Raw genomic sequence first — 27951 nt, forward strand, 5'->3', positions numbered from 1 at the left:
AATACTTTTGGCCGTGAAAACCTTAAATCATAATTCACAATTGATCGGTTTCGTTTCTTTCAGTTTCAATTGAAGTTTCGAAATAAAATTCTGTAGAAAAAAATTCCAAACAGATTGGCGAAGCTTAATGCTAAATCGTTATTTTTAATAATCTTTATAACGAATTGGTGTACATTAAGAATACCAAAAAATTTGCTTTAGATAAATTGAAGGTTTTCCTATTGTTTCGCTTGAGTAGCATACAAATAAAAAAATAAATTACTCAGTAAAAAATATAAAAGTAAACTACTAAAAAATAAATTACTCAGTAAAAAATATAAATGTAAACTACAAAAAAATATTTTTGCAATATATGGACGCCGAAAGAAACAACTTTTAAAAAATACAATATTATAGCTAAGATTATCTGTGACAGTTTCATTGATTAACTTTTTTGCTTCCTTTATTTACAAAATAAATAAAAACCAGTTTTGTGCTTGAAATCGAACGTTTCTAGACTCCGTTTGTCAAGCGATTTGTATGCCTATTACCAACAATATAAGGCATATTAAGAATATACACATTTTAAGCTTGTAGCTTCCTTTTAAGTCGAAGTGATCAAACAAAAATGCATCAGAGCAGTTATAAAATTTCTAGCGAAGCAAGGAAAACAACCCATAGCAATCATTCAATAAACGACGGCCATCTTCGAGGTTCATATTTTTACCAAAAAATATATCTACGCTATTCAACCGTGGTCGGAAGTCCTTTGAAGACTCTGAAAAGGTTTTAAAAATTCGAGATGCTCATCTTTGGTATGCCAAAAGTGAGAGCGAAATTGGTTCCAATTATGCTCACCACTTCAAAAAATGTTCCCCATTAAAAGGCTCTCAAAAAATTTGAAGTAGTAAAATCAACTAGAAAGATCATTAGTGTTGGCGTTTATGGGATTCGGAAGTAATCGTTTATGGGATTCGGAAGAAATCGTTATCATTGATTTTGACGGTATAAAGGCAAATTATTATTCTGATTTTGGGTATAAAATTTTTCCGGAGTTAAAGCTAATCAAAGGTGTTCTCCTTTTTCGTGACATTGCTCACAATAAACGTATTGAAAAAAGTAGCCGCTCGTGAGCATTGCAGTAGCTTCGTGAGGATTCCAGAAAATTCATCACCAACCTTGTATTCCAAGTGATAAATTTTAATATCTGAATTTGAAGAAACACCTTCGTGGAAAAAAATCAGATTACGATTCTTTGAAGGAAGCAATTTATGCCAACTACAGAGATGATCTGAAAAACAGAAAAAAAAATGTTTTAACATTTTTCCCCGGGGGAATAGTTCCCCTAATTCCTCGAACTTATTAACCTCCCTTTATATCCAACACTGTAGGAAAGATCGGATTTTTATGTGCACGTTAACATAAGAAAGCAACCATTACTAATCAACATAATTGATAAAGCTAAATATATTTTTTAATCTTTTGGCAAAAGGAGCATCGCTCGGCTTAGCTGATTGCAATTCGGAGTTTTCCGCAGTTTTTTTAACAGTTTCGAAATTTCTAAAATCGGAATTGTAAGTTGGAAAAATTGGAACGTTTTGGTGGCTTTGTTGCTTTTTAAAATAAGTTTCATTAATTTGACATAATACCAAGACTTGACGGTTTTGTTTTGTGTAAACAATCGATTCATATGTATCAAATTACCTAACGCGTTGCTTTAAAAATATGTATTTGATGTAAATAATATCTTTTATAGATTACGTTCATTACATTATTGTGCTCTTGTAAAATACAATGCTAAAGTCTCGGTAAATACCTCTTTCATGAGATTTAAAATGTACATATTATTATTAAGCTACCTATTATTAGAAAATAATCTTTTTAGATACGAATTACATGGAACGGATTTATTTTTATAAATAAACAGTTATAAAGAAAAAAAACTCTTTGAAATCTAAAAAAACACTAAAAATACGTTGTTTCCTTGATTTTGTATAAGTGATTTCTAAAACTGGAATAGGAAAGGATTATTTTATAAAAATTGTCGAGGATTTTAAACACACAAATAAAAAACTTAAACTTAAACCTTTTTTTTAAATGCATTTTATTCCAGATTGGAATGTAAGTACGCATAGTTCTTGGCGAGGGACCGCCATTGAGCGGCAACGATGTTTGAACTAGCCATTGGGCATTTTAGTCACAAGCTTGGGATAGTACTCTATCCTCTTACAGCATTTTAAATTATTTGCCCGGTCTCCTTCCCATCCCTACTCCTTTCAGCCTTACATCCATTCCCAATAGGCGATACCATAATCCCACTAGGTCTAACTAAGCAGTTTGTATTATATTTTTGTGTGATCTCATGTAAAAATACTGGTTCTGGGGGGCTAGTAATATAAATTTAATTTGATTTGGGTAAAGGAGGGCAAAGTGGAAGGGGTGGGCAAAGTGGAAAGTTCACCTCTGCGCTCACTTTCAGTAAGGCACTAGCCTTCCTTGTATCCCTGAAGGTTTGTATAGCTGTGACGTGGTACGTGGAAGAGAAATTTTTGTAGATTACTTACGAAAACATTCAAACTTCAAGGGTTAATTTTTCATTAAAAGGTTATTTGCTATTTTATATGTTATTATTTTAATCTCTCTGTGATCTTGTGATATATTTCTTCGATATATCGGTTTTTTGGCCTTTTAAAGGCAAAGTGGAAAAGGAAGATAAGAAAAACTTCGTCGAAGGGAAATAGCGTAAAAAAATATTTTCAAACTCATCTCGGAACATCAAAATAACAAGTTTTGACACATGTTTTACAAAGATCCTCCAACTGAAGAACGGATTTAGTGAAATGTTTGTCAAGAATGGGCACACGGTCATACGACGATATTGACAATGATAGATAATTTACCTGCGTCAATTACCAATCCCATTAGAAATTTCATGCGATCGTGATCTGTGTTAACCTTTGCCTATAATGTTTCCACTTTGACCTGCTATGAGGGCAAAGTGGAAAAAACATACGTTTTTCAAAAATGGGTCCCTACTATCAAAACTGTTTTCGTTTGTCATTGTTTTTTTTAATACCAAATATTGCGTATTCCTGATAATAATAAAATTGTAAACTGAAGTTAATTTTCCACTTTGCCCTCCATAGAAGACATTGAAAGTAATTTACCAAATAAAATTTAAAGAAATAAATATTGCTGTAACGTTTTTTTAGATTATGAAGGTGCATTGTAATGCTACTTATACATACGCGAGCCGAACTGCCGAACTGAACCTCAATTTATGGGAAAAGAACAAAGCAACCGCAAAGGGCGGAAAACGCCGCTCGCAGTTGCTTCGTTCCTTTCCCGTAATTCGAGGCTCGGTTCGCGTTCAGGTTTGCAAATGTATACGTAACATAATATGAATGTTTTTGTTATATCCCATCGGAAGTTTTACCAGGCCTGATATTTATATAAAATCTTTCCATTCGATTGTGTTATAAGCAATTATACATTATATAATTATTTATTTTTCTATACGGGTCAAATAAGTGAGTTGAAGTACTTGATTGTACTACTACATTTACACCTCTTTGATTTAATTTGTGAGCTTCATATATATTTGAAGGGATTTAACCGAGTGCAAATAGGATTTTTGTATTAAAACTAAATCTACACGAGAACAAATTCAACAAATCACAACGTGGGAAATTTCAATACGGTTTCAAACGAATCAAAAGCTCTATAATATTCCATTTGGTTGGATTTACAAAGCAAAGCTTTGACAACCTTCAGATAAATAATACCGTTTGAACCATTGACATACAAACACAAACATATTGCGATTGTTTGATGTTCAAATTTTAGCTTTAACAAACTTACTGGTTAGAAGTTGCATTCGTACTTGCTTACCTGTAGACCTGTGGACCATAGACCTTCCCTCTTCACATCAAATCCTTACATCTAAATTATTTTGCTCTTTTTTTCGCTTAGGCCCGGAGAGAAATTATTTTCCTTTTTCCTGTCTTTGGGGATGCTGTGGGTAGAGTCGTTTTAAAGAGAGGAAGGCGACTTGAAGAGGTCCATGTTGCAGGGTAAAAGACACATCTTGACCAATAGCAGCACTTGTAAGCTGCCAGCACCGGATCTTACACGCATAGCTCTAAATTTTGTAAAATAGGCATGTAAATGTTTGTTGTGTAATGTTGATAATAAATTTGCCCACATCACTGAAATTCAACACCATTATTATTAAACATAATAATTTCAATGGTGCATCCTTGAAATCCTGTTCAATGACCTTGATTTGATTTTCAAAATCGGAACTAATTTTCGAAACGATTCAGGTACCAAAATAAGTTTATGAATTAATAATTCGATATTTGAAAAATTTTAACTTAATTTTTTGACAGATGTCGTAATTTTTGTAAAAATTTACTATCGTTGTTCATCCACAAGGTAAATTTCTGATCGTCTTTTGGAAGGCAATAATCCCCAGGTAAATATTTTTTCTAAATACTTCGCAAATCCTACAATTTTAATATTCCGTCATTTTTCACGTGCTTGCGCTAGTTCATAATAATATTTATATGCTCGTAGGTATTCAAGTACAGTATACATTCATATTTCTATGTAGCGCATGCAAGCAATAGGGATCGCTGTACGTGTACATTCACGAAATAGGAATTTGAATACAAGTCTTCCATTATGTCGAAAGAAAATATGAGCTAACGTAAATTCTATTGTGAAAATAAAGAAAAATAGTTGTATCTTAAAGCAAGAAGGTTGCAAGATTGTGAGACTCACTAAAAATTGTATGGACTGTATTATTGAAGAATTTTAAAATGAATGCAAGACAAAGGACGCTGCCATTTTTTTCTTTCTGCTCTTATTCCAAATAGAAAAAAAGCTTTTGTGAGATCATTAACGCATAAAATTTTTACTCGTTTAACTTACTGTAAAAGTTCTGAGATAATTTCTGATAGTTCGGATCAAACGATTCCTATAATACCATTATTTCAGCTTATACGTCGGTACTTGCGAATTGCGATTTTTTTGTTTTGATTCTAATGCATAAAACCTTTGTTTCATTTTTTTGGGATATCTAAATTATATACCTACTTGCAATTAAATTTGTGGTTCTTTTTATATTGTTTTGTTTATTAAAGTAACTTTTATGTATTTTTAAGCATTTTCTTCCTGAAATCACCGTGAATGTTATTGTAAATGGATCCCTAAAACATAGAACGTCTGATTTAGGTAAAATACAATAAAAATCTATTAAAATCGGTGAAAGTAATATGTATTTAAAATTTGTAGATTTCTTCTTTCAAAAGCATCCAGTCCCAATTAATTTCGTTCACTCGCGGACCAGAGGGCAAACCTGGTGTGATTTTTGCAATGTGATTTTATCTATATAAAACGTGTACATTTTAAGCATGCAGTTGAATATTTACTTTCCATTTTGACATACCAATTTACATCAAAAGTTTTTTTTAAATGGTAGAACAATAGAGCATTAATTTCGGGATAATAAATATGTAGAAAGAGTCCGGATTAGTAGTGGAGAATGGTTAATTTAACGGAGAAAGATTGATTGTAGGAAATATTCAATAAGAATGTTTGAAGTTTTTATTGAATCGTAATTTTATTGCATTTTTTGGAACTTATTACACTTTACTTACTCACGGTTATTTAGTCAGTAAAAAGTCTGAATTTTGTTAACATGTCTTCCTTTGAACCAATTACGTATATTTTACGAGATTCCACGTCAAGGTGAGGGCACTGTTGCATCATATTTCTAGGAGGGTGATTGAAGTCCAGTTAGAACACTGGGCGACATTTATCGAGTTATAAGTATATTATAATACAATAATACTGCTTACCAAAGTAATGTTCTAATCTAGCTGGGTGATTTGAAGTACTGGATGGCAGTGTGCTAGGCCAGATGGCCTTCACACATATCAGGCCCGTCAGGTAAATCGATGTGGTCATGGAGTGCCAGGGGCTGCCCTTTAGTTGGCGATAGAAAGACAAAGAACCCATTGCCATAAATGAGTCAAAAGACTGCCAAAACATGTCAGCTACTAAGCATCCCCAGTGCATAAGATGTCGGAAGTTTTATAAAGATCTGACAGTTTCTAGGGCAAATTATTAACTCAATTCGACAGTAATATATTCAGCAATAAATATTTTTAAATCAGTAGGTCAACAAAAATTTTCAAAGTATTTTTTCTTTGTTGGCTTTTAAACGCAATAAATCTTCAATTTTTATTAACTTTTCTTTAACTTTTGAAACATTTACCCATCAATCAAATATATCATTTAATAAGAAAATAATTTATGAAATAATTTTTTTATGTAAATAAAATGCTATCGATTTTGAAAACTGGAAAAAAAATATCTTTCACCGACAATACAGTCTTGATCATACAAACAAACCTGGGAAGAAGCATATCAAAGCGCAAATAAGGAAATAAACAGGTTGAAACAATGGTTGGATGACAATTACCTATTCTTAAACTCTGATAAAACTTACTACATAATATTTATACTAACAGACAAAAACTTTTAAACAATGAATTCGAAAACTAATATTCATAACTCTTGTAAAAATTATTCTGACAATTGGAACTCACCAAAATGCTCAATAGTGACGAAAAAAAATTAATTAAATATTAAGGCATACTAATAGATCAATACATTAAATGGACAGAACATATAAAACAAAGTATTAAAAGAATACGTAAACTTTACTAAATTTTCCTTAAATTGAGAAATATCCTTCAAAAACCAATGCTACAGAAGGTTTACTATGCGCTAGCCCAATTAATTCTACAATACCGAATAATAGGCTGGAGAGGAGCATATAAAACTAACTTAGCCCCATTGGAAGTAAATTAATAAAATAATTCTAAAAAAACATCAGATTTAAAAAATAAACAGAATCTATCAAAAAGATGCATTACTTCAAATCCACAAAGATTAACTAATGATAGAGTCACTGAGCATCAGACCGAGAACCACGAGACAAATAATCATCCCTTAACTCAATACAACAATGGCACAACGACGTTACTCAGCCATTAATAATATACCATATAATATATAATTATATGGTATATTATTTAACATTAACTTTGCGAATTTTGTGGATTATGTAAAAGACCTATTTCAATACTATTCCTAAATGGAAGTTATATTTTTGTAAACCAGTCAAATCGCTGTATTTTTTAATTTATGTTCTTGATATTTTTAATTTTGTTTCTCGCATATACTTATGTAATTTTATTTTTATTATTTCTTTCTTTTCTTTCTTATGTTTCAAAACTGTCATTAAATTTGTACCACCCACATGTAAAAGCCCTCTGGGCGTTAAATAAATAAATAAATAAATTAAATTTTTTAACTAATTCCCTAAAGAAATACAAGCAGAAAAAAATTATGAAAATTTCAAGAATAAACTTAAAATACATTTTACCTCAGACAAATTTGTTTTTTTGGTATATTATTGTAAAAAAAGGTCAGTGATATAAATATTTGTATACATGTACAGTATTTTATTTATTTTTGCAATATTTAGCGTATAGAGTATAGACATCTGTTATACTGTATAATTTTAAAGTTTTTTTTTTTTTATATTTACTCCACACAGGAGGCCCTGAAGAAAATAATTTCCCTCAGGGCCTATGTCATCTTTGGGGATGCTGTGTGGAGGGTCTTTTTGTGGAGAGGAAGGAGTGAACATGGGTCTTGAAGAGTCCCATGTTGTAGGAGGGAGGAAACACAGAGGCCGGCAGTTCGTTCCACAGCCGAGCTGTTGAACTTAAGAACGAATCATAGAAGCGACCCGTTCTCATGTGACAAGTGTCAACTGTGTACAAATGTTGGGCGCGCGTTTGGCGTGTATCCCGACTACGCACCGGTGCCGAAGGGATCAATGACGCTAGTTCCTCAGAGCATCTTCCATTGTAATACCGATAGAACAAGGACAGCATACCTACCTGACGCCTGTGCTCTAAAGATTGCAGTCCGTTTGTTAAGATTGGGGAATCTATCAAACGGACCGCCCGTTTCTGCACAGAGTCAAGGGTTTTTTTCAGGTATTTTGGGGCTCCAGACCAGAGATGGCTGCCAAATTCGACAGTAGGGCGCACTTGCGATTTGTACAGGGTGAGCAGTTGTGTACTATTAAAGTATCTGCGGGCCCTGTACAGTACGCCCAGCTTCTGAGAGGCCAACTTTACTCTAGCTTCGATGGAGCCCCCGTACCTGAGCTGGTCACTTATAGTTACACCAAGCATATCAATGGAAGGCCTGTTCGGAAGATTGCTTCCGTTGAAGGAGACTAGATTATCATTTGGATCCCTTTTATACGTAATCAGACAGGATTGGGTCTTTGAAACATTAAATTCGACGAGATTATTTTTACCCCAGGAGGAAATACTCTCGAGATAACCGTCCATTCTCTGCTTCAAAGCCCTCCGAGCCGTTGGAGTTTGTGTGCCCTTTGGGGGCTTGTCAAACAAAAAGCTATCATGAACTGTACTGTCATCCGCGTAACAATGAATCGGTGCACATGTCAAAAGGTCATTGATGTGCAACAAAAACAAAGTCGGAGACAGAACCGATCCCTGTGGGACGCCAGCATTTATGGAGTGCGAGGAAGAGGTGAAACCGTCAGCAACCGCCTGAATCGACCTATCCCTTAAAAAGTCAGCAATCCACGTACACAGGGATGCGGGAAGTCCGTAAGAATGCAATTTGTTGACAAGTCCTCGGTGCCAGACCCGGTCAAAGGCCTTGGATATGTCTAGTGCGACCGTTTGGGTCTCACCGTGACGTTCCAGGCACCGCCCCCAAACATGCGTCACATACGCGAGAAGATCACCGCACGAGCGGTTCCGCCGGAATCCGTATTGACGGTCGTTGATAATTTTGTTCTTCTCGAGGTATGTGAGCAGTTTGTCGTTGATCACACGTTCCATCACTTTGGACAGAACTGATGTGATCGCTATGGGGCGGTAGTTGGCCGGGTTGGAGCGGTCACCTTTCTTGGGAATAGGGTGAATTACCGCTTTTTTCCAACCAGAGGGCACAGTGCCACACTTCAGGGACATTTTGAAGAGCTTTGTCAAAACTGGAACTATTTCCGCAGCACACCTCTGCAATACCAGGGCAGGTATTCCATCAGGTCCACTAGCTTTGTTAACATCGAGCCCCCGTATGACGTGGAGTACATCCCGATGCCGGATCCTCAGCTTTTTCATATAGAAGCCGCAGTGAGGAACCGACGGCGGAACAGCACCCCCGTCGTCGAGGGTCGAGTTTTCCGCAAACATTTTCCCTAAAAGGTTTGCCTTTTCGGTGGCGGTGTTTGCTAGTGAGCCGTCAGGTCTGGTAAGAGGTGGCAAACTGGGTTTGCAAAAATTTCGACCTATTGAGCCCGCAAGCGACCAGAATGCTCTGCTGCCATGCGGGCAGGCAGCCAGCTTTTTGCTGATCTGCAGGTCGTGTTCGAATTTTGACCTATTGATGATTCTCTTGCATTCCTTTGCCGATTTGTTGTATGCTGATCTGCTTTCGGGCGTTCGAGATGTGTTGTAGGCTCGGTAAGCCGCGTTTTTTCGTCGAACTGCTTCGGAGCATTGTCGACTGAACCACGGCTTTGAGCCCACACCAGTTTCTTTAGTAGTCGATTGTATGAAGCCATCCATCGCCGAATTGATGACTTCACCAATCTCCTGGGCACATCTTGAAGGGTCCGAAGTCCGAAAACAAACAGCTGACCACGGAAAAGCATTGAAATGGGCCCGCATACCGAACCAATCTGCTGACCTATAGTGCCACACTTTTCTCCTCAGCCTCTCATTGGTTGGTCTGAGGCTAACGGGGATTGATGTCGTCACTAGGCAGTGGTCAGATGATCCCAGAGGCGCTGTGACGTCAATCTTATAACCGTGTGGCACAGTAGTTAAGAATAGGTCTAACAGATTGGAGCGGTGAGTCTGGACATCAGGAACCCTTGTAGGCTCCTGAACCAATTGCTCTAATCCATAGCAAATGGCAAAGGATTCCGCCTGTCGGCCAGCCGAGTCCGTTGGGCCTGAGAACTTCAATCATGGTTCGTTATGAACGTTGAAGTCCCCCAGAACAACAAACTCGGCCGAAGGGTAGCGGGGCAAGAGATCATCAATAGTATCGCTCAAATGTTTGAAGAGCTCGGAAGTGTCTGATTCGCTATGGTTCGGTGAGCGGTATAGACATGCGTAGAATCTTGCCGTACTGGCAAGATTGACGCGCACCCACATTACGTCGAATCTGGAGTTTTCCAGACTCAATAGTCGCACACAGCTGACGTCAGCTCGACTATAGAGGCAGACTCCTCCTTTCAGTCGGAATTTGCTTGCGAGGGTAAAGCCCGGGCAGTCCAGATAGGAGGAGTCTGGCGGCTCGGCTATCTGAGTTTCGGATAGGAAAAGAAGGTTGGGACGTTGGGACAAAAGATGGTGATGGACGGAATTTAAATTTGTGTGCAGGCCGCGAATGTTGGCAAAATTTACCAACAGTTTTGGCCCGCACCGGGGACGCCTGCTACTCGCCGCTGTAAAGATGTTATGTTTGTTTTTATGTATATTCATGATTTTAATTTTTTTTTGTTTTTTTTTGTTTTTAAGGGTATGAAGTGAAAGGAAGGTCTGGAATGGAAAGGTGTGAGGGGTGGGTAGGAATATGGGGTTCAGGCTGTCCAGGAGTGATGAGCGTTTGGTTCCAGCCCACCCACTGCGGTGCTAGGCGATAGGCTGGGAGAGTCCGGCTGGAGAGGGCATCCAATGCGCCCCAAACGCTGCTGCTGGGTCCCCTCCGGTCACGAACCGGCACAACAGCAGTGGCGGGGTTTTTACACTCGCTGATGGGGCAGCCCACCCTTAGTCGTGAGCCTGAGGGTCGGGCCCCTGTACTATCGAGCGGCCCGGACAGCGGTAACCGGTTGTAAAGGGTCTCCCTCAACCAGCATCTCCCAACCGGCCCGCCACGCAGAAGGTGGGCCGACGCACCCGCCACCAAGACCTGGGCAGACCTTAACCCATGAACCCGGGCACCCCTGCTAAGTCACCAAACGTAGCGAACCACTTGGGGTGACCTGTGGCAGAGGTGTTGGTCATCCAATAAATGGTTCCCAGGGCGGCGGTACCCATTCCCGCCTACCAAATTGAAAATTTATATTTATAGTTTATATGTATAGTAGTATTCCCAAAATGATGTATTGTTAAAATCCTAAAATGACACTCCCTCCCTAAACACGAGTTATTCTTAATTAGGGACGTGAAATTAACATCTTAGAAAAAAACAGAACAAGACCCAGAAAAAAGAAGATAATGGTCATAACTGGGAATTGAACCCAGGATCTCTTGTCTTATCAGGTCAGCGTCTTAACCACTCGACATATGAGGATTTTTATCCAATTTTTTAATATTATTATTATATTTTGAATTTCATACGCCACACAAATATTGTTCATATGGGTGGTTGAAGTATGGTATCTTTTTAAAGTTTTAAAATAAAACTGTTGTAAACAATGGTTAAAAATAATTATTGACAAGAAACTCAATCTCTTGATTTAACATGCTGACGCGATGCTTGTGAATGCCATTCCAGTGCGCGAGGTATGACGAAATGGTTGCCCTCCCCTGTTTTAAAGTGATAAATATGATACTTGTTTCTCTCCTTAACCGGTGTTATAATATGTAAGAGGGTTGGTAATGTAAGCCTAATATAAACTTAGTTTGTTATTTATTTCTTGAGTACAGTAATCTAATATTTATGTTGGGTGAATAACTTCAATATGGTTATTTAAGTATCTCCCAAAAGACCTAGTTATTACACGTCATATTTCAAATTATGAATTAACAATATTATCTTGCAGCTAATTTTTTTTTCATGTTTTTGGCAGCTACCTTTTTAAATGATCACAAATTTCTAATGAATTCGGCTAGACATTTCCGATTTTTTTTCTGATATACCTTTCACTTTTTATATAAGTCTGCATGAATATTATTTTTTATTGGAACCTAGTAGTTAAGTGGTTAAGACGCTGTCCCGGTAAGACAAGAGAACCTGGGTTCGATTCCTAGTTTCTATTTCATGTTTCGTTTAGATATGTTAGTAGTTATCTTCTTCTTCAATGTAATAAATCTTATTTAGTAATTAATTTGTCAAAGAAGACACATCACCGCAACTTTATTTGTTTTTCTTTGTCTTTGTGACTTGAGAAAGTGTTATTTAACTTTTATTATTTGATTTGGCGAGATTATTACTTTGTTTTGGTTCATTTTATTGAACATCTACAAGGCAAATATTACTTAATGAGAAATATCATGTGTATTGTGCTGTATTATATGTATTTATTTAAATAAACACCACAGCATTTGCTATTAACATAAATATTAAGATTAAAAATATAAAATAAGTACAAAAATATTATTAATAATTACGTAGCGATTAGTAATAATTATATAAAATAATCTGTAATATAATAATAATGATAATATGAAACTACAATAATCATCCCAATACCATAATATAATTATTTCCCAATGATGCCAATCTGTACACAGCCATTAATTTTTTTTAAATTTCTTTTTTTTTATAGATTTATAAACATTAAAATTTTCAACTACCACACTAGGCTAATGCTCGTGATATGGTAGCCATACAAATTATACATTGTGAATAAAATAAAATAATAATAATAAAAAGTGTTAAAATAATATAAAGGTGAAGATACAATTTAAATATTTTTTGATTAATGTTTTGAAATAGTTTTAGGAAGTCTTTTGAAATTCTTTAAAGATTTCTCAAAAGCATTCTCGCCCCCTTTCAAATATCCAACGTTGAATACTATTTCGGAATCATTAGTAAATGTACATGGAATTGGTGTTGTGTTATCTATTAGGTCTGCTATGTCTTCCATTTTTTTTGTTTTTTGTTGTGCATTCATTATTAATCAAGGTGATAAAATTCATCAATAATGTCAAGGTGATAAAATTTCTTCCTCATGTCCCAGTACATGTTTACTGTAATTGTATTGATTGGTATGTCATTTAATAGGGGAGTCGTCGCTCTTTCTTAGTAAAATTTGTCCGTCCTTCGTCCATACATATTTGTATCGCAAAGCTTTTGTCGACGTTGCAAACAACATGAGCTGCTTCTTTTGTGGGGTTAGCTTGTTAGCTTTATTATAAAATTCCAATAATATTAATAATTATTATTTATAATGGTTCAAGAAATGTCAAAAAATATAAACAATTTCTAACGTTATCAAAATAAATTTATAATATTAAATGGTTGTAAGGTTTATATTTTTTTCTTTATAGAAGGCAGAAATATGTATAATATGGGATGAAAGATTTTTACTAAGGTATAATTTTTTTAGTTCAGCAGTTAATTAGTTAATATTTTTCCATCAATACACTCTACGTAGTCGACGTGTTGTCATTTCTCTACTACTCGGAAGGGCCAACGCGATAGCTAGACGGGTACTGATGTCAAAATAAGTATTCGGCAAAGTACTCGTTTAAATTTTGTTCTCAGTTGAACGTTTCATAGAATCTAGTACAAGCTCTATCGCACTCTGATGAACTGGTGGAAAATTCCCCCATCCAGGCAACCGCCGTCGTCACTAAGTGAATTTTATAAATCAACATATTATTGCTTCTTAATTTCGATGAATTCGGTAGATCTACAAATGTAGCAATAGTGCATTTGCATCGCTACTCGTTTAATTATCTTCTCATATAACTATATTTTATCCAGGGAAGTAATAACAGAAAAATACTCGAGCATAAAAGCTTACTCTAATATATATAATGTTTTAACTATACATTAGGGGATGTGGTAAGGAGACGAGAATGAATGAAAGATGTGTGTGGTATCCTAGCGGCGCACAAAGCATTGTCCCTTGCACAAAAATACTAAAATCGACATTCGAATTTTGGAATTTTAATTTTGCTATTGTAAAGATGATGGTCATAACTGCCATGACTTAATCTTAATTACTTTGATGACGTCATTGGCTAGTTATGCGCCCTCAACTTAGGGATTACCGACAGCGATACGCTAATCACATTATCAGTTGCATTTTAGCACTTGAGTAAGACGCATCTTTTATACAAAAATACCACGTATGATTTAAGATTTTCACGGCTAAAAGTATTTTTGTTATTTGTTTTTGGGGTGTTATGCCGTGTTGCGCTAACTCCTTCTTTAGCCAACGTTTTGGACAGCATTGCAGTGTCCATCATCAGGGCAGATGTGTTACTCAACTTTGAAGGCATTTTAAAAAATAACACCAAATATCACCTCGTGGTTTTTACGATTTATTAATGGTCAACTAATAAATTTTCATGTCCCAAAAAATTGGCTGCGTCTGTCCGCGACTAAGGATTTTATGATTTTTTTTCAGACGGAGGTAATTCTATCAAAAATTTCGAACTCGCAGAAGTGTTCTTCGAAAGCGAAAAATCCGATAGAAAACTGGCTGTTTTTCAGAAAATATGTTCGCTTATGAATTTTATAGACGTCAATGATGAAAATCGGGACAAGATAAGGACTTTCAGCAGACTTTTTTGTTTAAAATTCAACAATTTGCTGAATGATGTTTCACGCAATCGAGAGAAATTTCGTGCACGCAATGAGACGTGGCTATACCAACAAATACAGTAACCATTGAGTTTAAAAGGTCTACAAGATATAACCAATCAGCCTGGACCAAGTCGTACCCGTGGAAGACCCCTCAAGCCATTCGAGGAAGCTTCGCTCAAGACCAAAAAAAGGCGCGTATCGGAGCTCGTGTCTGGAAGAAAATCAGACGAGCTGCAGTTTGCTGCGGATGTGGCTAGGGGTACACCAGAAAAGGATGGGACGTCTTCACTAACTCCTCATCAAGCACTAGCCCTGTATCTCGATCTAGATCTATCAGAAAGTAAATACAAAGTGTTAAGAGCTGCAGTAAATGCTGTGCACCCAAACTGCTTTCCAAGTCTTTACCAGCATAACGAAACGAAGAATGTTCTCCTGCCATCGTTAATCACAGTCACTGAACTTCAGCTGAAGTTAATTTACAAGAACTTCTGCAACTAACTGCACGGAGTATTATCAATTTGGCTATATTGGAGGAGGGTAGCGATAACTTAAAACTGTGGTTTCGAAATGGGGTTTCGATGGCAGTTCGGGTCACAGCCAGTATAAACAAATATTCACGGATGCTTCAAGCACTGATGAATATTTGTTTCTGATAGCATTGGTGCCATTAAAATTGATTGATCTAGATTCTGGACGAGACGTTTGGGTAGATCCAAGACCATCATCGACACTCTACTGCAGACCAGTAAAGTTTATTTTCCAAAAAGAAAACGCTGAGCTTCTGCGCAATGAGGAGGAGGAGATGAATGAGAAAATCAGTAATCTGCAAGCTTGTGACCTAGCTACCGAGAGTGGTCAAAGATGTCGTGTTAACTGCGATATGTTGTTCACTATGATGGATGGTAGTGTGAGCAACATATTATCCGGTACAAATTTCACGTCTAAGTGCCTAATCTGTGGAGCAACTCCAAAGGAGATGAATACGGAAAACGTGTTGAATTGTCCACCCAATACTCAGAACTTTCGATTCGGTTTGTCCACCCTGCACTGTTGGATTCGGTTTTTTGAGTGTATTTTGCACAAAGCCTACCGACTACCTGTCAAATCCTGGAAAGTTAGGGGGGAGGAGCAAAAAGAATATTGTCGATAACAATAAACAAAAAATTCAAGCCGACTTCAAATCAAAAATGGGTTTGTTAGTAGACAAACCGAAGCCAGTATATGGCTATGCAAACGATGGCAACACAGCAATGCGTTTCTTCTTGAACCCCGACCTCAGCGCAGAAATTACGGGTATTGAAAAGGAGCTAATTGTGAAATTTTCTACAATTCTCAGAGTGCTCGCAAGCGGCTACCACATCAATCTCGATAGTTTTAAATTATTGTTAAACGAGACGCGACAAATGTACATCAGTTTTTATGGCTGGTATTATATGCCTAGCAGTGTTCACAAGGTACTACTTCACGGGTGTGAAATAATCGACGCATTTTCCTTGCCAATAGGACATTTATCCGAAGATGCGCTAGAGGCGAGACACAAGGAGGTTAGAAAAAATCGACTATCTCATACCCGTAAATGCTCGAGAGAGAGCTCCAACACAGACCAGATCAGAATATTGCTGTTGACTTCTGAACCTCTCTTATCATCCAAAAGGAATATAACTACAAATAAAGGCGTGAAAATGGATGGAGAGGTTCAGAAGTATATTAAACAAGTAGACGAACCTTCCGCCACATCCAGTCTAAACCTACATCTAGATTTAGAATTTAGTAGCGACCAAGAATCTTCGGATTCAGATTAGTTTAAGATCCCATACATGAACTTATATCACACTTACCAATTATGTAATTTTTTTTCTACTTTTTCTCTGCAATGTACTTACTACAACATAATATAATACATGTATCTATCGTATTATTAATTACTCAATAACTACAATAATGTACTGTTCACTCCTCTGCTAACCACAAGCTAATGCTTCCTTGGAAGAGTAGTATAAAAATAATTTAACATGGAAAACCAATGTAAATCGTAATTTATATGTAATATTTTTTATTTTTTATTTTTTATTTTTACTTTATTTTTTTATGTAAAAAAAATTATAAATAAAGAAATATATCAAAGTTTACAAAAATACTAATATTAATATTTATGAAATGTGTTAAATTGTGTATAAATATGTATATTTTTAATATGCGCGAACTATTTTATGATGCTAATGACTCAGATTTAGAAAACGGCATTTTTTATTTTTTATTCTACGCGTAACCGGTTTTATGATTTTTGTCCTCTCCCCCATACACTTCAATGCACTGTGCGGCGGCTTTATTGAGGTAGTCGAATTACACAGTTCAAACAGAGTAGCCAGAGTAGTCACACATGTTGCTGATAACGTGATAACGAACGACGATACCGTCAGTTTTAAGCGCATAAAAAATATTTTTTTAAGATTACATCTATACATTAGCCGGCGAATTATGTATATGAAATTCAATCTATACTAAAAAAAATCGCAAAGTATGCTAGGGAAAATTATAAAAACATTTTTGGATTTGTTATTTAACGTGTTATAAGTATGAAAAAATTCTCAGTGCTTCTTTATGTGCTACGTAAGACATTATTTGCAAAGATATTTTTTTTCTTATCTAAATTATTCGTATTTAAATGTTTTGATAGCAGTCGCTTACACCTATTAATTATAATCGATGTTTTTTTTTATTAGCCCGATCCTTCTAACATTATTTGTATTTACATATCACCCTTTCAAGCAATCTTAGTAATCTTCGATTTTTTGATTTTTTTTTATTCTTATTACGGACCTTTAACTTCTGAACAATGTATGACGGACAATGATTCGACATAAGAGAGTCTCCATTGGGTGGTATTATGGTAGAATTAACATTTAAAAAATTATAATTCTTTAAAGAAGGTAACAAGTCTCGATCACAGTATAACCTGATTTACAAACAAAAACCACCACCGAATTAAATTAATCAGAACACCCCTGGGAATGAAATACGAATAAATTACATGTACAAGATTATTAAATGTTTTTCCTGGAATCTGTATACCAGAAAACTACCCGAACTTCGGCATCGCTAGCAAAAGCGTCCTCAACAAAACAATGATAGATTTCTGTTGGATTCCGACGAATAAACTCATATCATATTGTCACTAAAAGCTTCTAGGCTGTGATATGATCGCTTTCAGGTTGTTGAAAAGGGCTTTGAAATAATCTGACGTGTCATGTTTAGTTGAAAGGGCTCAACTAAAGATTTAAAGTATCAGGAAATAACGAGAATTTTCCAAGCGAGAAAAGCAGGCAGATCGTTTTGAAGAGCGTTTTAATCTATTTATACACACGGACACTGTCTCAAACTGGTTGGTTGGTTTAAAAGTCCCCTTGCAATCCCCTCTTACCCCGCAATGGTTTCAAGTCCAGGCGCAGGTAACGCGACTATCGTGACGGCGTGTTTCCTTGCTGTAAATAACAGCAAGAACCCACCTACATTAACACAAAATGCCATTATTTCGGTAAGGTAAATATGCTGGAAATGGAATGGAATGTAAAATATATAAAAATAAATATTTTTACATCAAATAAAACATGTCAAACTGTGAATGAAGTTATGTTTTTCATACTCGCCATAATGTAAATTTTAGTAATACGATATCAGAATCCATAAAAATTTTAAATAAGGAATTTGAGTCCATTTCTAATTTTTTTATCAACATCGACATCTAAACGTAAATACTGGTATTTTTTAGTCTTCATGGTTAAATTAATTCTACAAGTTTTAATGTTTTTTGCAAGCCAAAACGATCGCAATCATAGCGGTAAGAAGCGGAGGGAGCGTGACGTCATTTGTGCGCTGAACGTCCTGTGATTAGTGCATTTTGATTAGTGCATTTTTTTTAATCAATTTTTACCGTCTAACTAAATTAAGGGTAACTTTTATTAATTGTTTACATTAAAATTTCATTTAAAGTCAATTTTTAACGTTAGAATATGCGATTACACTGAAGTCTATACGGTATCTTCGAGTACCTACGTAGCTCAAGCCGCGGCAGTACGGCGGGTTCTCGCCAGCTGGGTTATTGTCGTTACTTTAACGTAAATTTGAAATGAGTTCCTACTTAGTCATTTTTACAAAAACATTAAATTGGCATGTAGATGATTTTAGTCGCGGTCGCGCTATTTGTTTGAGTTATTATGTTATGGAATAGCTTCAATTTAACCGCTTTGAATTAAAAAAAACTTAAAATGTCAGAAGATACTACGACGTAAGTTAAAACAATCTATAAAACTACAAACACCAGCAAAAATCATCTCAAAAACTCAGATCAACATACCTAACTACACAATTTAAAACTGTATAGCGACCCCTTCCTCTTATAAAGGTATACACAGTAAAGTTTTTAAATCATTTTTAAAAACGATTTATTAATTCTAAGCGTAAAAATAAAGAAATATGTAAGTGTATTCAGAATATATTTATTAATATTACCTATATTTTTTGTTTACCTACCAGCTGTGTAAATACTTATTCAATTATACTGTTTTTTACAGATGTTCTCACTTATGTGTTACTTAATTTTTATGACCACCCAGTTATAAAAACTGAGTTAATATATAAATAGGATGAAATTATAAATAACCACTAAACAAAGACTAAATAATATCTATATAAAAATCCCTATTATATTTTAAAAAATCACTCAAATGAAAACAAGTTATAATGAGAGGAAAAAGACAAAAATGTAACATAATTAGATAAATAATATTGTTACGTAATGACGTGTATTGTGACGTCATCGTTGCTACATATATTTTTTAATAAAAGCAGGAATTTAATACGAGGGTTGTCCAAGAATTAACGATCGTTTGTCATTTGCGGTGGTACGGACGAAATATTTCACTAGCTTGTGGTTCGTAATTCCGCCCCCCCCCCCCACAACGGGCGGTTCCTAGGATCGGTAATCGGTAGTTTATCCAATCTGGTTGTGGTGTGGCTGTTGTTATGGTACGTATACCTTTGTGAACTTAAACGCGAACCGATACACGAATTACCGGAAAGGAACGAAGCAACTGCAAGCGGCGTTTCGCGCCATTTGCGGTTGCTACGTTCCTTTTCCATAAGTTGAGGTTCTCGAGGTCTCTTGCTAAATGTGAAGTGAGCTCTGTTATTCACTTTCGAGAAGGTCCCCCCAGTTGAAAGTTGATTTTTAGCCAAAAGGAAGCACAATCTACGTTGATCGTTATTGTGATAAAAAACTTCTAAGAGCCATACAAAACAAGTGAAGAGGGAAGTTGAGCAAGGGCGTTTGTTTCTTGCATGACAACGCCCGCCCCCGTACAGCATTTATTTGGCGCTCAGTGATTTTCATGTCTTCCTTCGAGAAAACGCTTCACGACCGACGAGAAAGTCCTGGAAGAGGTGTCAAGCTGATTGCGGTCCGTGCCCGGAGATTTTTATGACAAAGGGATCATGGACCTTGTTCCCCTACTCAAGAAGTGCGTTAAACTTGCCGGGTGTTACGCAGACAAAATAGTGTAGGCATGTACGAACAATGGCATATATAAATTTTGTAGGAATAAAATTTTACTGATTTTTAAAACTTATATTTTTGGACAACCCTTGTATTTGTTTTATATTCTATTATTGTATTAAATTATTTTTGTAATGAGTTTTATGTATTGATGTAAACAGGTCGATGGTTCTATGATTTTGACTCCTTACGAAAGGGAGTCTTGTATAGTGATTATGTTTGTGTTAATGTTCAAAGTTTTCACATACAAATTCTGAACTTTGTTAGCCGTTTAACATTTCAAAAAGAAAAACTATAAAATTTATGTACACAATTAAATTAAAAGATAATACGTTTAATTCTATTGAACTTTAAATACATGTTCACAAACTTGTGTAGTTGTGTTGTCCTGTATTAAGTACCATTTTTGTCAACAATCAGACGAATTTCACGCGCTTGTGAATTTAATGATTTGAAAAAAAATTAATCTTACAAACTTAGATCATTTATGTATAGGTAAATTGATTGGCTTTAAATAACAGTTTATCTGTTTTTGTATCAATATTTCGAGGTATGATTTTTTTGTGTTCACTTCAAAACCAAACGTATGAAAATCTACAGTGCATTTTATCGTAAATATCTTGGCGCTCCAGTTTTCTAATTTTTAAATATCATTTGTTCCGTCTTGAAATTATTCACAAGGTTTTGTTTTGCAAAATTGTTCTATTTAAATCGAAACGTTTTCTTGGCAATAAACAAAAATATCCCTGTGAGCTCAAAGTTGAAAAGTCTTTTTCCTCTTGATATCGACACTTCTCTTTCAAATCGCTATAGATATCATTTCTAAGGTTTTTTTGTTCAGTACCTATGCCTTCCAAAAGAATTGTAATTCCATTAAAATTTTATTTTACGCTTACGTTAAGAGGAAAATTTAGAAAAAGATTTTTATAACCAAAGAAGAAAATAATCATTGAAAATTTATGTTATTAAAAAAAATCCACTCTACGCTTGTTTTGTCTGTCTTCCTACTCATATTTAGGCTTACTGTTCCATAAAAAATAAGTTGCGATTATATTCTATTAAAAGTCTTAGTAAAGTGTTGGGCATTTTATTGAAAGTAAACATCAAAAGTGGTTGAGTCCCCAAACCAGATCAATTATAAAATGATTTACAATACATTTTAAGCAGAAAAAATTAAATTCACCAATCAGGACATTGAATTGCAAGCCACACGTACACGTACAAGAAATCAAAAGGTTCCAGTTTTATCCAAACTACAATTTGGTCTTTAATTTTTTCATATTTAAAATTTATTTATTAATCAATCTTTACAAGGTTAGTTTATACAATTACATAATAATAAAATGTTTGAGATAACTAACAAAAAATTGATCGAATTCATACAAAGAAAATTAGCACTAACACTACACACTGCTCTAATAATGAAATTGACTTTTTTAATGACCAATTTGAACACTGTAAAATATGGTTTTACCATTAAGCTCAGGCCAAACGAGCGTAATTTTTTGAGTAGTGAGTCGCGTTTTTTTAGGTAGCATACCCTTTGTGCTATGCATAAAAAATCTTGTCTTAAACATTAGTTTACCAAAAAAAAAAAATTAATATTTGACAAGTTCAAGAGTTTCACCTAAAAATGTAGACAATTTGTCTAGACGCCATCTAGTGAGAGAGTTAGCACTTACAATGCCTTTCTCATATAAAATAAAGTTGGTTGTTTTCAGGTGAAAAAATGTAACAAGCAGTAATTGTTGAATGAAACACTAGTATATATTGAATTATTTCGCGGATAAGAGATAAGCCGCCATAGTTCATTGGTCAGAGCTGTCGACCGGAAGTCGAAAGGACACGGGTTCAAGTCCCGTTGGCGTCATGTATCTTTTATCAGGAGATTTTTCAATGTGGATGAGTGTTTCAGGCGAATAATTATTGCTTATAAAATAATTTTAACTAATTATTTTTATTTATATTATCATTTTTGTTACTACTGTATATTCAAAAATCCGTGGTTTTTTTGGCATCATGCCTGTTTTATGAACTTAAATAAAATAAATTTGTGAAATTCACAATAATCTGAAAACGGTTATATGTGTGAAGGATATAGTATCGAAGACGGTAAAGTGTAAAGCCATAACCAAAAAAATACCTACTATATTGGAGAGGTAGAAGATACATAATTTTACAATAGCAAAGTAAAAAAATAAAGGAATAGATGAGAAAACCAACCTGATTTCTGAAATAAAATACAAATACATACGTCATTTAATACCCACTTTATTTTTTCTCACACTTATTTGATGTTACAGTACAATTTTACATAATCATATCAGCATTTAGCTAGAGGTGACTCTGCAATAATTGTTTTAAGTCATTTAGAGAACAGTCACTTACATCCAAATTCTTTTCAAGTTCGTTTAACAGCACCACTCCCCTCGTCATGCTATGCTTTGCCAAGACGTCGGTTTTGCCTTTCGGTACTCTGAATAAGTAATGGTATTGACTTTGGCTGTATTGGTCTGGTACATATAAATCATAGAATCCAAAGAGGAATTGGCTATCGATAAAATTGTTCCAAATTTTGGAAGACATAATACCTAGCTAGAGTAGAACATCAAATATTTGTGAAATTTTTGAAGCCTTTGAAAAATAGAAGATATCACAATTCTTCAAATTTAAAAGTTAATTTTCAAGTTCTGTGAAAGTTCTTTTCAAGTTCGTTATTATTTCGGTTCTTTCAAGTAATTACCCTATAATGATATAATAACAGAACTTGAATAGGACATTCACAGAACTCGCAAATGAACGTTGAAATTTGATGAATTGATCAAATTCTCTGAAACAACCCATCCTTAGACGAGCAGATAGCTATTAACAACATCGAACGTTTTCTTAAGTTTACAAAACTCATTTTTGAGTTTACAGATTAGATTAGAGATTACAGAACCAAACTGTAATTATTCTGATTAAATTCTCTGGTTTACTTTTGCTAGTGAAGAAAATAAAAATGGCATTTAAATATACATTGGCTGAGATATTTTCTACGTAAGTACCCCTAAGAACTTCGAAGAAAATTTGATGTAAGATACGCTCTCTGAAAATCATAAAAACCATCATCACATTATAAAAAAGACCACTCAGAATTTCAAGTGACTTACGTTACGCCACCCAGAACGAGTTTATTATTTGCCTTAGTATTATAAAAATAAAAAGTTTGCTCTATTGATAAACAAAAATCTTGAAACTGCAAAAACGATCAAAATTTATCCAATTGAAAGACCCAGGTGAACTAGAAACGTAAAGATTTTTTGGGCATGTGTAGTGTATTACCAAAGAAAGGAGTGTGTGTGATGACACTGTAGATCGCGTTACCATACTGGGTCCGAGAAAGTAGTTCGATCCTCTCTCTATTCTAGGAAGACTTGTAATTCGGTAGGATCGCGATGCCTCGACTAACACACAGAGTAAATAACGAAATATTTCTGCACTTACCCGGATTATTGATTCTTCTGTATGCTGAAATATAGTATTCTGTATGGTATGTTGAAAATCAAGTGGGGCCCGCATTAACAATGATCGATAAATAATAATTATAAATTACTTTACAAACATTAATAAATGCACATACATTCGGCGTTCACTTGTTGCAAATAATTATGTTCAACGGCAGTCTCTGGCGGATTAAGATTAGTAGGTACTCGGTACTTTCTAATCTGTACTGTAAGACGGCATTTTTCAATTACGGTGGTATTTCTATTCACGTGTAGAGACTGCGGAAGTTGATCGATGAATTGGCGCTGCGTTCTTTTCGTGCAAGAATCAAGCGTGAATTCAACATATACTTTTGGATCCTGCTCTATGATTGGCGGAACCATAATGAAGCTATTAATGTGACGTAACTACAAAAATGACAAACGTCGTGACGGAACAGAGTGTAAGTTGAATATATGACCCAAATACTAATGGTGGAAGAAGTCTCGGACGCCCGATGAAGACATGGAACGAGAGCCAGAAAACAAAAGAGTATGTATGAATGCCTGCCCTTGCGGAAAAATAGGGTGTTGCTTAGTTAGTTAATGCTTTTAAAATAAATAATAATATGTTGGAAATATTTAAACAAGACCCTGCTATTTTTCACCTAGTTTTTACTAAAATCTGAGCTTAATATCCCATGACCTGAAATGTAAGTGTTTGATTTTCCCCCGTATGATCTTGTATGCATCATCAATATGCACATTGCATTATTATGCCTTATGAATCTTGCATTTCTCGCCCTATATAATGAATGCAGTTGTTTTTTAAGTGTGACTAGAACCTTAGAATTTTATGTAAAACCTTGTTTGCACGCTCGTATGGCAAACTGCGGGAACGTTAATATGAAATAGAAAATAAATAAAATAAAGCTGAAGAACTCTTTTCATGTGATTCATATTACGAGAAAATGATTAAAAAAAATATTGCCTCGGGAAAAACAACAAAAGAAGTTTGTTTTTCTCTCTGACAGAGTTTTCCGTTCCCCCTAAAAAGTAAAGTTCAATGTCTCCTGATGCCCTACCCAAATTACGTGATGCTCGTTGTGTTTTAAGCGCCAGTAAGAAATGTGTGAGCGTCTACATGCTCTGGACCTAGTATTCATTTTTTAAAAAAATTATTAAACACAACAATTTTACATATTTTAAAACTTTATTTGATGATATGAGCCCCACTGAGTGCTTTACCCGTGCTCATATTTAATAAAAAGAGTATTTAATATTATCTTAATTGAAATAAAATAAAATAAAATGTAATAAAGGCGTAAACTAATGATTTGTTTTTATTTTTAATCATTAATTACAGTACCTTCTGTGAGGTAGGGTTGTAAATAATGATGTGTGCATTGTAATGCCATTGTGTATTGCGGATATATGTTTTATTATTTTACGTTATAAAATTATGGTAATATTGCCTTTTAGTTCAGTAATACATCTTTTAATTTTGTATCCAAAATGTTTTTTGTTTCCCTCATTTTTTACTTGTGGTGTCTTTGTCCAAAGCTTGTGTTTTCCGTCGGAGTTTTTGTGTTTGTGTTTGTAGATATTTGTTTTTTTGCAAAAAGTGTAGTTTAGTATTGTTGTTTTATGTATAATTGCCGTATAATTAGTAGTAAACATGTTGAATATTTGGTCTATGTTAGTCAGTCTATGCTGTTGAATTATTACCATTACGATGGTTTTCTGTGCAATTTCCATAGACGAATAGCTGAGTCTGTTGCTCTTCCACGAACAATGATTTAACATGGAAAGCGACGAGGCAGTTGTTTTCTGGCTTGCGTACCATCAATGGAAACGACATAAACAAAGATCAAGACAATATAGGGAAAAGAAAGCCTTTGACAGCATAAGTCACAAAAAATTACTATACAAGCTTAACGAAATCGGAATTACTGATAACGCTAACACGTGGATTGAAAATTTCCTGAACTCTAGAAATCAATATGTAAAAATAAAAAATATTCTTAGTGAACCGAGCACAAGCGACTTTGGAATACCACAAGGCACAATTTTGGGCCCTCTTCTATTCATCTTATATGTAAATAATATCTTTGAATTACCAATAACAGGAAAACTTATTTCATATGCAGATGATACTGCAATTATATTCCAAGCAAATTCATGGAATGAACTTGAAACAACTGCTAATCATGATATCAATACCTTAAAAGAATGGTTCGACGAAAATTTATTAACATTAAACATTGAAAAAACCTATTATATACTTTTTAGTATAAATAACAAAAAAATACCTCCTATCGCCTTAAATATTAAAATTCATTCAAGAAAATGCGCCACTAAAATATTAACATGCCAAAATAATGATTGTCTATGCATAGCAAATAAAAAAGAAATAAAATATTTGGGTGTAATAATAGATAATAACCTTAAGTGGAAGACTCAAATAACCAATATTATAAATCGATTAAGAAAACTCTTATACATATTTATTAATTTAAGAAATATACTTAACTTAAAAATTCTTAAAAATATATACTACGCACTAGCCCATTCAATAATACAATACGGTATCGTTGCGTGGGGAGGAGCTTACAAAACCTCAATTTTGCCACTGGAAATTACCCAAAGACTAATAATAAAAATTATTACTAGGAAACCATCAGATTATTCAACCTCTCAACTTTTTCAAGACTTTCAAGTCCCACCTCTAAAAAATACATATATAAAAAATACGCTGCTTCAAATACACAAAGATTCTAAGAAGTCACACCACGCCATGGTACGCGTAGAGAGCAATAGACATAACACAGTGGGTCGCTTAAGTACGCCATTAATGCATACCAGTTTTGCACAACACTTCTACAAATACAATGGAGTGATGTGGTTTAATCAATTGGAAATGGAACTAAGATTGGAACCTGACTATAATAAATTCAAAAATAGACTAAACAATGATATCTTAAATAGTTTGGCTACCTAGAATTGCATTGGAAATTGATTAAGAATATTTAATTGACAGTTTCTTTTTTTTAAATTTATTTGTTATTATATATATTTATAAATATTATTATTTTTTATCTATGCACGTATATATTGTGTTATAATTTTTTAACTTTTAATTTTAATTTTTAATAAACTTCTCTATGTTCCCGCCTTTACACACGAGTATTTTAACTCTCGTAAAGGTTATATATTGTATACATATATGTGTTTTTACAGTTTTTTAATCAATGTTGCAGGCTTAATTACTCATGATTATGTTACATATGTATGTATACAAAAAACTAATAAAAAAAAAATAAAAAAAAATAGTATAGAGTGCATTTAATTCTTACTGATAGAGCTACTCACAATATCTATGTACAGTTAGGGAGTACTATCCGAAAATTCTTCAAATACCTAATGATGTCAATAAGATCATTTGATGACTTGCTTGAACTAATCGGGGAAGATTTTTTCCCATGTAGTTTTTTCATTTACCTACAGTTTTTTTATTTTATTTTCGACAGTGTAATTAGTTCGAATAAATAAGCACATCCCGACTCCTCTTTTTAAATTCCTGTTTGAATAATTAGAGATATCCGTATGAATAATTCTTTGTTAAAATTGTCACACTCCATTTTGAAATAAATATATACTGAAACACAAGTCGTTAACGATGGAGCGTGTGATGAACTTATCAATGGCTGTTAGAGTTTAACAAGGAGTTTAGTTTTATTCCATGATGAGGTTGAAAAGAAAGTATGGGATGTGGAATCGTCAGATTATCAAATAGTATTTTAAATTGGAGGTATTGGGAGGAACTTATTATAGTGTATTTACTGCTGGTGATTCTGTCGAAAATAATAAAAATGTATGTTTATTGTTTTAGAATATTAAAAAGTTTTTAGAAATTTACCCAGATCGGTTTGAAAATTTTGACTACAATACCAAACTGTAAAAATTTTCCCCATATATCTACTGAAATTCCCCTAGACATACCATCACTGGAGTTGGTCCGCAGACCACACTCGCAGCATGTAGACGCTCACATATTCATTGCTTGCGCGTAATATTTATTGAGAATTGCGTAATCTCTACAGGCTCTAAGTTTTTCACTTAGAGCCCTGCATTATTGACGAGGGAGAAAATTATTTCTGGCGATTCTACCCATCAGTAAAAACTTCGACTGTCCCTGCAACTTGCTTTAAAATGCTCGACAAAACACGTTGCTTATATTGTTTGGACCAAATCTGAACCACTTTATTCTTCCCAACCATTGTTCATCGCTTATTGGATGTGATTCATCTCTTGAGTGTGGTGTTTATGTTAAAA

Source organism: Hesperophylax consimilis, chromosome 18 (genome assembly GCF_061612785.1).
Source record: "Hesperophylax consimilis isolate HC1 chromosome 18, BYU_Hcon_1.0, whole genome shotgun sequence".
NCBI classification, from domain to species: domain Eukaryota; kingdom Metazoa; phylum Arthropoda; class Insecta; order Trichoptera; family Limnephilidae; genus Hesperophylax; species Hesperophylax consimilis.